General features: G+C 49.4%; 1 protein-coding gene across 4 annotated transcripts in view; it reads right to left on the bottom strand.

Moving 5' to 3' along the window:
• Nucleotides 1-12,565, bottom strand: part of LOC110520450 (B-cell CLL/lymphoma 9 protein) — a 44,970-nt gene extending 32,405 nt beyond the window's left edge. The window contains exons 1-4 of one of the 4 annotated variants that reach the window (XM_036975004.2): nt 12,220-12,419; nt 9,905-10,090; nt 8,631-8,673; nt 1,292-1,364 (exon numbers count right to left, since the gene is read on the bottom strand). The gene's annotated coding sequence lies outside the window, so the exon portion shown is untranslated. Of the gene's footprint in view, nt 1-1,291; nt 1,365-8,630; nt 8,674-9,904; nt 10,091-12,042 lie in introns of all 4 variants that reach the window. The other 3 variants (XM_036975001.2, XM_036975003.2, XM_036975002.2) reach the window with 3 other exon arrangements.
• Nucleotides 12,566-13,059: the final 494 nt, after the last annotated feature.

The following is a 13,059-nucleotide window of genomic DNA, read 5'->3' as shown; positions in this document are numbered from 1 at the left end:
GTGATGCCACGGGAGGGGTGTTGCTAAGACAAAACACACAAGCATTCATACACACATATTCGTATGCGCACAGAGTTATAAGTGAGCTCTTGTTCCTTGTGAATGTCAAATATGTCAAATGTTCCACATACTTAACTCAGTCACTATACATACCTGTAGCACACACCTCGGTCGCTCTCCATCTTCCTCCTCTCTCCCTGTCCATCTTCCTCCTCTCTCCCTGTCCATCTTCCTCCTCTCTCCCTGTCCATCTTCCTCCTCTCTCCCTGTCCATCTTCCTCCTCTCTCCCTGTCCATCTTCCTCCTCTCTCCCTGTCCATCTTCCTTCTCTCTCCCTGTCCATCTTCCTTCTCTCTCCCTGTCCATCTTCCTTCTCTCTCCCTGTCCATCTTCCTCCTCTCTCCCTGTCCATCTTCCTCCTCTCTCCCTGTCCATCTTCCTTCTCTCTCCCTGTCCATCTTCCTTCTCTCTCCCTGTCCATCTTCCTTCTCTCTCCCTGTCCATCTTCCGCCTCTCTCCCTGTCCATCTTCCTCCTCTCTCCCTGTCCATCTTCCTCCTCTCTCCCTGTCCATCTTCCTTCTCTCTCCCTGTCCATCTTCCTTCTCTCTCCCTGTCCATCTTCCTTCTCTCTCCCTGTCCATCTTCCGCCTCTCTCCCTGTCCATCTTCCTCCTCTCTCCCTGTCCATCTTCCTCCTCTCTCCCTGTCCATCTTCCTTCTCTCTCCCTGTCCATCTTCCTTCTCTCTCCCTGTCCATCTTCCTTCTCTCTCCCTGTCCATCTTCCTCCTCTCTCCCTGTCCATCTTCCTCCTCTCTCCCTGTCCATCTTCCTCCTCTCTCCCTGTCCATCTTCCTCCTCTCTCCCTGTCCATCTTCCTCCTCTCTCCCTGTCCATCTTCCTCCTCTCTCCCTGTCCATCTTCCTCCTCTCTCCCTGTCCATCTTCCTCCTCTCTCCCTGTCCATCTTCCTCCTCTATCCCTGTCCATCTTCCTCCTCTCTCCCTGTCCATCTTCCTTCTCTCTCCCTGTCCATCTTCCTCCTCTCTCCCTGTCCATCTTCCTCCTCTCTCCCTGTCCATCTTCCTCCTCTCTCCCTGTCCATCTTCCTCCTCTCTCCCTGTCCATCTTCCTTCTTTCTCCCTGTCCATCTTCCTTCTCTCTCTCTGTCTCTAAGTGTATTCAACTGAGCTAGTAGTAGCGTCTTTTAGCCTAAACAAAAGTAGTCTCACTCCCCACTGCTATGCTGCATCATATGTTATGTAATGTTGTAATGTCATGCTAAGGCACTCACCATGTCCATCAGGGTCATGATACAAATGTGGCCATCACTACACCGGGAAGAGAAGCGTGTGTGACCCCAAAACCTGCAGGCAGGAGAGACAGGGAAAAGTTTACAGGAGACACACACAGAGCTGACTCACATATGCTGTCTGTGCCTGGGCATGCATGGTGCCATGCGTGTCGGCCAGGCGGGTCAGAGCTGGCAGCAGGACTGGCACTCTGCAGCTCTACTGCTGTGCTGATCGTCTCACACACACACACACACACACCTCACCACAGATTATCCTTCTCTCTCTTGCTCCAACTTTCTGGCTCTCACACAGAGAAGTGCATAGACCGTAAGATACACACTTTTATATTGCTCAAATACCAGGACAAATACCAGGACAAATACCAGGACAAATACCAGGACAAATACCAGGACAAATATCAGGACAAATACCAGGACAAATATCAGGACAAATACCAGGACAAATATCAGGACAAATACCAGGACAAATATCAGGACAAATACCAGGACAAATACCAGGACAAATACCAGGACAAATATCAGGACAAATACCAGGACAAATACCAGGACAAATACCAGGACAAATACCAGGACAAATACCAGGACAAATACCAGGACAAATATCAGGGCAAATATCAGGACAAATACCAGGACAAATATCAGGACAAATACCAGGACAAATACCAGGACAAATATCAGGACAAATACCAGGACAAATACCAGGACAAATACCAGGACAAATATCAGGACAAATACCAGGACAAATACCAGGACAAATACCAGGACAAATATCAGGACAAATACCAGGACAAATACCAGGGCAAATATCAGGACAAATACCAGGACAAATACCAGGACAAATATCAGGACAAATACCAGGACAAATATCAGGACAAATACCAGGACAAATACCAGGACAAATATCAGGACAAATACCAGGACAAATACCAGGACAAATATCAGGACAAATACCAGGACAAATACCAGGACAAATACCAGGACAAATACCAGGACAAATACCAGGACAAATACCAGGACAAATATCAGGACAAATACCAGGACAAATATCAGGACAAATACCAGGACAAATACCAGGACAAATACCAGGACAAATATCAGGACAAATACCAGGACAAATACCAGGGCAAATATCAGGACAAATACCAGGACAAATACCAGGACAAATATCAGGACAAATACCAGGACAAATATCAGGACAAATACCAGGACAAATACCAGGACAAATACCAGGACAAATACCAGGACAAATATCAGGACAAATACCAGGACAAATACCAGGACAAATACCAGGACAAATACCAGGACAAATACCAGGACAAATACCAGGACAAATATCAGGACAAATACCAGGACAAATATCAGGACAAATATCAGGACAAATACCAGGACAAATACCAGGACAAATATCAGGACAAATATCAGGACAAATACCAGGACAAATACCAGGACAAATATCAGGACAAATATCAGGACAAATACCAGGACAAATACCAGGACAAATATCAGGACAAATATCAGGACAAATACCAGGACAAATACCAGGACAAATACCAGGACAAATACCAGGACAAATATCAGGACAAATATCAGGACAAATACCAGGACAAATATCAGGACAAATATCAGGACAAATACCAGGACAAATATCAGGACAAATACCAGGACAAATACCAGGACAAATACCAGGACAAATACCAGGACAAATACCAGGACAAATACCAGGACAAATATCAGGACAAATACCAGGACAAATACCAGGGCAAATACCAGGACAAATACCAGGACAAATACCAGGACAAATACCAGGACAAATACCAGGACAAATACCAGGGCAAATACCAGGACAAATACCAGGACAAATATCAGGACAAATACCAGGACAAATACCAGGACAAATATCAGGACAAATACCAGGACAAATACCAGGGCAAATACCAGGACAAATACCAGGACAAATACCAGGACAAATACCAGGACAAATACCAGGACAAATACCAGGGCAAATACCAGGACAAATACCAGGACAAATATCAGGACAAATACCAGGACAAATACCAGGACAAATATCAGGACAAATACCAGGACAAATACCAGGGCACAAACAGCACAGAAGTTGCTAACAGATTGAACCTAGATTGTTTATTCACAGAGTACGTAATATAGGTTGATACAACCTGATACCTCCAACTCCAGTGCTTTCAACACACTAGCTCCTCTCACCTCCTGCCCTCCCTGTCCTCTCACCTCCTGCCCTCCCACCTCCTGCCCTCCCTGCCCCCTCACCTCCCTGTCCTCCCACCTCCTGCCCTGTCCTCCCCTCTCCTGCCCTCTCACCTCCTGCCCTGTCCTCTCACCTCCTGTCCTCCCTTCTCTTGCCCTCCCTGTCCTCTCACCTCACCTCCTGTCCTCTCACCTCACCTCCTGCCCTCTCACCTCCCTGTCCTCGCACCTCCATGTCCTCTCACCTCCATGTCCTCCCCTCTCCTGCCCTGTCCTCCCCTCCCCTGACCTGTCCTCTCACCTCACCTCCTGCCCTCCCTGTCCTCTCACCTCCTGCCCTGTTCTCCCCTCTCCTGCCCTGTCCTCTCACCTCCTGTCCTCCCTGCCCTCTCACCTCCTGCCCTGTCACCTCCCTGCCCTCTCACCTCCCTGCCCTCCCTGTCCTCTCACCTCCTGCCCTCCCACCTCCTGCCCTCCCCTCTCCTACCCTGTCCCCTCACCTCCTGCCCTCCCGCTCCTCTCACCTCCTGCCCTGTCCTCCCCTCTCCTACCCTGTCCCCTCACCTCCTGTCCTCCCTGTCCTCTCCTCTCCTACCCTGTCCCCTCACCTCCTGTCCTCCCACCTCCTGCCCTGTCCTCCCTGTCCTCTCACCTCCTGTCCTGTCCTCTCACCTCCTGCCCTCCCTGTCCTCTCCTCTCCTGCCCTCTCACCTCCTGTCCTGTCCTCCCTGCCCTCTCACCTCCTGCCCTCCCTGTCCTCTCCTCTCCTGCCCTCCCTGTCCTCTCCTCTCCTGCCCTTCCTGTCCTCTCACCTCCTGCCCTCCCTGTCCTTCCCTCTCCTGCCCTCTCACCTCTTGCCCTCCCTGCCTCTCACCTCCTGCCCTCCCTGTCCTCTCACCTCCTGTCCCCTCATCTCCTGCCCTCCCTGCCCTCTCACCTCCCTGCCCTCTCACCTCCCTGCCCTCGCACCTCCTGTCCCCTCACCTCCTGCCCTCCCTGTCCTCTCACCTCCTGCCCTCCCTGTCCTCTCACCTACTGTCCTCTCACCTACTGCCCTCCCTGTCCTCTCACCTCCTGCCCTCCCTGCTCTCTCACCTCCCTGTCCTCCCTGTCCTCTCACCTCCCTGCCCTCTCACCTCACCTCCTGCCCTCTCACCTCACCTCCTGCCCTCTCACCTCACCTCCTGCCCTCCATGTCCTCTCACCTCCATGTCCTCTCACCTCCATGTCCTCTCACCTCCTGCCCTGTCCTCCCCTCTCCTACCCTGTCCCCTCACCTCCTGCCCTCCCGCTCCTCTCACCTCCTGCCCTGTCCTCCCCTCTCCTACCCTGTCCCCTCACCTCCTGTCCTCCCTGTCCTCTCAACTCACCTCCTGCCCTCCCTGTCCTCTCAACTCCTGCCCTCCCTGTCCTCTCACCCCCTGCCCTCCCTGTCCTCTCACCCCCTGCCCTCCCAGTCCTCTCACCCCCTGCCCTCCCAGTCCTCTCCTCCCCTGCCCTGTCCTCTCACCTCCTGCCCTGTCCTCCCTGTCCTCTCACCTCCTGTCCTCTCACCTACTGTCCTCTCACCTACTGCCCTCCCTGCTCTCTCACCTCCCTGTCCTCCCACCTCCCTGCCCTCTCACCTCCTGCCCTCTCACCTCACCTCCTGCCCTCCATGCCCTCTCACCTCCTGCCCTGTCCTCCCCTCCCCTGACCTGTCCTCTCACCTCACCTCCTGTCCTCTCACCTCACCTCCTGCCCTGTCTTCTCACCCCCCTGTCCTCCCTGCCCTCTCACCTCCTGCCCTGTCCTCTCCCCCCCTGCCCTGTCCTCTCCCCTCACTGCCCTCTCACCTCACTGCCCTCCCTGTCCTCTCACCTCCTGCCCTTCCTGCCATCCCTGTCCTCTCACCTCCTGCCCTCCCACCTCCTGCCCTGTCCTCCCGTCTCCTACCCTGTCCCCTCACCTCCTGCCCTCCCGCTCCTCACCTCCTGCCCTGTCCTCCCCTCTCCTACCCTGTCCCCTCACCTCCTGTCCTCCCTGTCCTCTCAACTCACCTCCTGCCCTCCCTGTCCTCTCAACTCACCTCCTGCCCTCCCTGTCCTCTCAACTCCTGCCCTCCCAGTCCTCTCAACTCTTGCCCTCCCAGTCCTCTCAACTCCTGCCCTCCCAGTCCTCTCAACTCCTGCCCTCCCAGTCCTCTCCTCTCCTGCCCTGTCCTCTCACCTCCTGCCCTGTCCTCCCTGCCCTCACCTCCTGCCCTCTCACCTCCTGCCCTCCCTGTCCTCTGCCCTCCCTGTCCTCTCACCTCCCTGTCCTCCCTGTCCTCTCACCTCCTGCCCCCTAACCTCCTGCCCTCTCACCTCCCTGCCCTCCCTGTCCTCTCACCTACTGTCCTCTCACCTACTGCCCTCCCTGTCCTCTCACCTCCTTCCCTCTCACTTCCTGCCCTCTCACCTCCTGCCCTCTCACCCTCCCTGTCCTCTCACCTCCCTGCCCTTCCTGTCCTCTCACCTCCCTGCCCTTCCTGTCCTCTCACCTCCTGCCTTCTCACCTCCCTGCCCTCCCTGTCCTCTCACCTCCTGCCCTCCCTGTCCTCTCACCTCCTGCCCTCCCTGTCCTCTCACCTCCCTGCCCTTCCTGTCCTCTCACCTCCTGCCCTCCCTTCTCCCCACCCTCTACAGTGTTCTCTCGTCCGTGACTACCTCCCTCCATCCCTCTGGTCGCTCCCACACTCTGTCCACATTCCTCCTTAGCTCATGCTGTGAGGACATTTCCCTGCGGCTCAAAACATAGTGAGAAATCCCAGCGGTCAGAGGGAGCCTTGTGAGGCCCTGTGCCCCACAGAGACAGAGGGAACACAACACACACTTCCCTTTCCCCCGAAGGAGCTGGATACGCCTGGCTAAAATGTAGGCACCACTGAAATAGCACAATGCAAATATTTCAATTTGATGTGCAACATCAAAATAAATATGTTGGTGTGTAACACACATTGAAACATTCCAGTCTATCATGCAAACATTTCTGATGCTCTGTCATCCAACTGGATATTGTGATGTTAAATCTATGTGGTCCATTTCTATACTGTACACTTCCCCTCCCCCCAATCATTTTCTGGTGAGCAGCAGGAGCGTGTGGTAATTTATATATATATATTTTTTTATATACCCCTTTTTCTCCCCAATTTCGTAGTGTCCAATAGTTTAGTAGCCACTATCTTGTCTCATCGCTACAACTCCCGTACGGGCTCGGGAGAGACGAAGGTTGAAAGTCATGCGTCCTCCGATACACAACCCAACCAAGCCGCACTGCTTCTTAACACAGCACACATCCAACCCGGAAGCCAGCCGCACCAATGTGTCGGAGGAAACACCGTGCACCTGGCAACCTTGGTTAGCGCACACTGCACCCGGCCTGCCACAGGAGTTGCTGGTGCGCGATGTGTCAAGGATATCCCTACCAGCCAAGCCCTCCCTAACTCGGACGACGCTGGGCCAATTGTGCGTCGCCCCACGGACCTCCTAGTCGCGGCCGGTTGTGACAGAGCCTGGGCGCGAACCCAGAGTCTCTGGTGGCACAGCTGGCGCTGCAGTACAGCGCCCTTAACCACCGCGCCACCCGGAAGGCCCTTGTGTGGTAATTTTTGATGGCGTGAGACCAAGTCATTGATTAGCGATCCTGAGGAATGGGAGGAGCACAGGGACAGAGAGAGCAGATTTAGCTGAGCTCAAAGTCTGTCTGTTTTGTGTCTAACATACTGTACACACACCTCGAATAAGGTCCTACTGACCCAAGGCTTACACAATAAAAGCTGCAGAGGGCATATTTGTGGAAGTAATTCTTATCTTTGATGATTACATCACACACACCCACCTCCTCTCCTGTCTTGTAGGCCAACATTAGCCCTGTGGAGAGAACATGAATCATGGTCTGTCCCTGAATTACCACACTTTACCCTGGTGTGTCATTCCCGTGGAATTTTAAACACACTGGCAAAGACCTGCCTAATTAAAGAGCACAGGCAGACACAGAAACACACGTATTATAGACATGCAGGCACATTCACAGACACACAAGTTACACACGGGCTGGTAGACACAGAGTTTCACTGAGACTGGGCAGCAGGATCATATGGAACCTTAGTGGGGAACAAAGTAATGAGACATTCTGGAAGTGTTCTGGAACGATAAAGGAGCCCAGGGTTCTGGAACCTTGGAACAGCACCAGACCAGAAGACAAACCTACCAGCTGGAACTGTACAATCACATTCTGGCCATGCAAAAACAGAGACGGCATGCCATCTACCTAACCTCATCCATTACCCCTTAATTAAGAACAAATACCTCATGATTTTGCTCATTCTGGTTGCATTCATTAGGGCAAACCTCAACAAAACATTTGGGTCAGTTTTCTTCCGATTTGGTGCCGGATGCTCACAACCCTGCTGACAATATTGACTGTTTTAGCGGTGTCATCTGCAGACCAACTGCCAGGCTAGTGGCTACCATGGTTCTGGGTACAAGCAGAGACTGTGGTTCTGTCTCTTAACTCCCCACCTAGGGCCAGGGGGAACAGCCGGTACACAGGCCAAACGGTCTATCAACACACAGCAACACGGAGGACGAGTGACAGATGGGCAATCCACAGTAACAGTGACACAGACTCAGATGATTTCTCACTTTAAAATGTATGTCAAGCAAAAAACAATGATTGCAGAGTTAAACAAAACATACAACTCTGAACAAGGACTACTTGTAACAATTTCCACTGAATTGTACAAAAATAAATGTACTTTAAGAACAGTGCAGATGCCAGGTTTGGTAACAGAATGACGGTTTGTGCTGTTGGTGCCGTTATTCTGTTAACAAACTTGGCATCTGCACTGTTCTTCAAGTAACTGTGTTTGTCAAATTTTAGAGGAAATTGTTAAAAGTAGTCTTTTGTGCATAGAGCTGCATTTTAAAGTGAGAAATTGGATTCTCAGCATCACTCTGTGGAATAGCCCAACTACGGCCTGACCCAGATGTGAGGATAGCCCAACACACACACGCACAAAACACACCAGCAGCCTGTATTCTGTGGGCTTGTAGGACATGCCAGGTTCAATACTGACCGTTTCTAGACCTCAGCTGTTAAAGCAGCTGTACAGCGTGTAGCTACAGAGAGGAGAGGCACATGACAAAAGGGATTGGAGAGTCTAAGAAGTCAGCTGGAGTTTAAAGACAGATTTGGTGGGATGGTTAAACGGAGAGGAATATTATCTGGGACAGACAGGGGCTTTCGCCATGCTGGGGAAAGGGTTTCTATAGTGAGTCATAGCCAATGTCTGAAAGACTGGTTCCTCATGTCGTGTCACTGTTCTGTTTCCTCTACTTACCTACCTACAGTGTGTGGGTGTATGTTGGTGTGCCTTGCCTTACTGACGCCCTGCTGTCAATCACGTACATACGTGTGTGTGGCTAAAGCACATCATGCATCTCTCTCTAAACACATAGGGCTGGATTCAATCCGTACTGCTAAAGTACCGTGGAAGATCACCATTCATTTAATGATCGTTTCCGATTGAGCTGGCATATGCAGTAGGGCCGGGACGATACAAGTATCGCGATACTCATTAGTATCGTGGCAAGGAAACAGAACACAAAGCCGATTTCACTTCTTTAGGAAAACTGTTGGAAACAAGCATCATTATGTTGTCATCTAGTCACATGTATTTATTTTCCAAGCTATAGCACACTTTATTTTACAGACAGCAGGTTTTTAAAGGTCCAAAAAGTTTGGTCTGCTTCGTGTTTTCATTCGCCACAGAAAAAAATATTGCAATAATGGTATTGTCACAGCCCTAATATGCAGTGTTTACAGTGAATGCATTCTCCGCGACCACGGGAACAATGCTTTTAACTGTCAATCGCGCTATAAAGCAGATCTTCAGCACCACAGATTGAATAGATCCCTAACACACATCTCTCCTACTAATCATCCCATATTGATGTGATGACAGTTTAACCCTGGGATTTTAATTTGAAAAGCCATGAAGTGAACTATACAGGAAACATGAGCCAAATTCACTAAGGAGAAAAATAAATTGTCCTTAATACACCCATATCCATTTCCCTGTCCTCTTCCTTGCAGTGGTTTTTGGTTAACAGTCTATGGATTAGATAACAGATAAATAAACCGTGTGGATGGTTTTCTCAGGCAGAACACCCTGAGCCTCCTGTGTCTTCACCATGTATAGATCACAGATAGCACTGCTAGGCCAAAACAATCCAGGGTCATCTCTTCTCCCCTCACAGCCTTGAATGTTCAACAGGCATTGAAACAGGCAAAGGTAGTGTGTGTGTGTGTGTGTGTGTGTCAGACAGACTATAGTGATTGATTGATTACCTTAGTAGGTCCCCAGCCCTCTCAGTAGGGCCTCATATGGAGATCCATCCCTTGGGTCCCCAGAGCCACAACCTTTGAACCCTGACTCCTCCCACTCAGACAAAGCCACCTGAACACAGGAGCTGATCCTTGCTCAGTCACTGGCAACACCCTCACAGACACAGGTCACCGCAGCCAAACACACACCTAAGAGAGACAGAGTTTTTTTTACTCATCCAATAACCAACCGTCTGTTGCATAAAGACATGTTACACTGCCATGAACGATACAACAGCGCCAATTCTTCAAATGTGAACTAGTTCAGCCCCTCTTTAGTAGAATATATTCTATCTAGGAATTAGTTTCCCCTCTCTAGAACTAGCCTAGCTCAATGGTTAAATGGTCTCCAACCCTGGTCCTGGAGACCTAAGGGGTGTTCAAGCTTTTCTTCTTGCCCAGAGCTCTTACAACTCAACTTCATAGACTGTTCTCTATGCTACTGCACAGCAAGTGAAACTGGAGCACCAAGTCTAGGTCCAAAAGGCTCCTTAACAGCATTTACCCCCAAACCATAAGACTGCTGAACAATTAATCAAATGGCCACCCGGACTATTTACATATATACACACACACACACACACCCATCCCATTTGTTTTTACAGTGCTGCTACTAGCTGTTTATTATCTATGCAGTCACTATACAAATTACCTCGAATAACCAGTACCCCCATACATTGACTCGGTACCGGTACCCCCTGTATATAGCCTTGTTATTGATATGTAATTATCTTGTTACTTTTTTTTTTCCTTAATTGATTTAGTAAATATTTTCTTAACTCTATTTCATTCATTTCATTGTTGGTTAAGGGCTTGTAAAAGTAAGCATTTCACTCTAAGGTCTACACCTGTATTCAGCGCATGTGACAAAGAAAATGATTTGATGAGCCGATTCAGGTGTATTAGTGCTGGGCTGGAACAAAAAAAGCACTCAGGGGTGGTGGTGAACACTGGACTAGAAGAGAGAAGACTTCAGTATGTCTACTGGTTCCTATTGTTGCCGTCAGACATATTAGGGTTCAGGGTAACCAGGTGTTTGGACTCTAGCCAATCAATAACAATAATTGATCAATTACGTGACTGGGAGAAACGAAAACCAGCAGGACTGTGGCCGTTGACACACACATTCAATACCACTTAATCGTGTAGGCCTATCTGGCCTTGGTGAGTTTACATATCAGGCATTATCAGTGATATCACTTGATTTCAAGTGATCCAATTGCAGAATGGCCAATACAAGAGGTTACAGCCAGATAGGGTACTGTAGCCCTATAACTGTATAGCTAGTCTACTACCGCATTACATTGCCAGCCATAAATACACCGTCAAATAACATAACCGTAGGCTAGGTTTGCAAACGAGTGAAACAAACGAAAGACCCCCCCCCCCCGAAATCTCAGCGTCTCACTGGCCAGTATTTGGCGGCCTCAGTACTCCAGGGCGCTCCAAACTCCAGCAACTTTTTTATCCTAAAAAAAAGTTGTTCCTGTTTCACCAGAGTTGGGGGGAAGGGACTATACTGCGCTCTCCTCTCACTCACACACACAGCCCCGGCCAGCGCAAACAAAGTCGGCCCCGAAAGGTGGGGGGGTCTCACGGCTTTTGCCACGGCATAACCCTGCTTGTCCAAATCAGCGCCCACAAAACAGACAATTAAAGGGAAACATTTGAAGCTTTGTCTAAGAGAAATATAAAGCCACTCCCACGACAGTCGGTGTTACATTTTGAAGTTCAGTACTGTAACAATGTAACAATGTTGTCGTGAACGAAATTCGCTTGAGCTTAATACCACGTAGGATATAGGTTCTCTGTGTGGATAGCCAAATAGGGTAGGTAGGGGCTACATATGTTAGGCCATTTAGTGAACCTAAAATAGCCTACGCCTTTTTAAAGCAAATATTAATTGTATTGTATAATGCCTGCGCCGAATTGTGTTGAAGAATGTGGCACATGCATGTTGCACCGTATTTTCAGTTTCGCGAAACACGATCGGTCCTCCTCTTGTATAGTGTTAAAAAAATATTCCTCCGCGCGTAATAACACATCCTGTCAACGTTGTGTGAAATAATCCGCTGTTTTCACAAAATATGTTTTTAAATCACCGTTGATGTGAAAAAACGATCACTCCTTGTGTCAAACCAGGTACGGCGGGTTTTATGGCCATCCTTCGGGAACAGGGGTACAGCGGATACCGGACTGAGATGTCCCTGGGAGGAGGACCCGCGTGTAGCCTTGCCAAGAGGCAAGCGGCCACAGCGACACTTTCCCCAAAAACTCACCTGGAATGATTCCTCGGGCCTGCTTCGTGTAGTAGGCTACGTTCTATAGCCTGATTGTAGTAATCAAATAGCAACATTATTCGTCCAACGATATTAAAGAGCAATGTGTCGCCCCCTTCGCCTGAGCTTCCAGCGGTCCGTCCTACTACATTATAGCCAAGATTTCCTACTGTTTCCCCCGCCCGTCCCAGCGTGTTGGTTTAGTCCGAATTCTAAGTAGCAATTCTAGGTCAGGGCAATGTTCAGCTGCCAAACGTTGTCGAACGTTGCAGATATAAATGTCACGAATGGCGCCAATGTGATTCCTTATTCTACGTGTTAGATGCATGTTTGTTCTACGTAGACTATTTCTATCTGAAAGTTCCAAAACGTTGCGTTCTGCTGAACACACCCCTGGATATATTCATTACAACGATTCTGTTGCAAAACGCTTCGGCTGCAGAAACAGTTTACGCCAAACAGAAAACGTTTTGCAACGAAAACGAGAGTTTCTATTGGACAAATTCAAGTAGCTAATTTCCCATTTAGATTGCTTCCGCTTGGTTCTTAAATGGTAAAAGGTTTCCGTTGCAAGACGTAATGAATACACCCCTGGTCTGTGTGCCAATGAGAATGTAACAGTCGGACAGAAAACACGGACAAGTAGGCTTTTGAAAATTAGAATATTATATTCCACTGGTTTGACATGAAAACGACTATTAAAACCCAGTAAACTGTGTGTGCATAGGCTACCTATAGGGCTTATAACACTACCTGCACAATATCGAACACACACAGCATAGCATTCACTGCATACTGATTAGGAATCTACTTTAACCAACTCCCTTGTCTCCCCTCTTC

This window comes from Oncorhynchus mykiss, chromosome 3, assembly GCF_057628025.1.
Source record: "Oncorhynchus mykiss isolate SJ-2025 chromosome 3, ASM5762802v1, whole genome shotgun sequence".
Taxonomy (NCBI): Eukaryota; Metazoa; Chordata; class Actinopteri; order Salmoniformes; family Salmonidae; genus Oncorhynchus; species Oncorhynchus mykiss.
The sequence above is the reverse complement of the archived record's forward strand: the minus strand, read 5'-3'. Positions and strand labels throughout refer to the sequence as shown.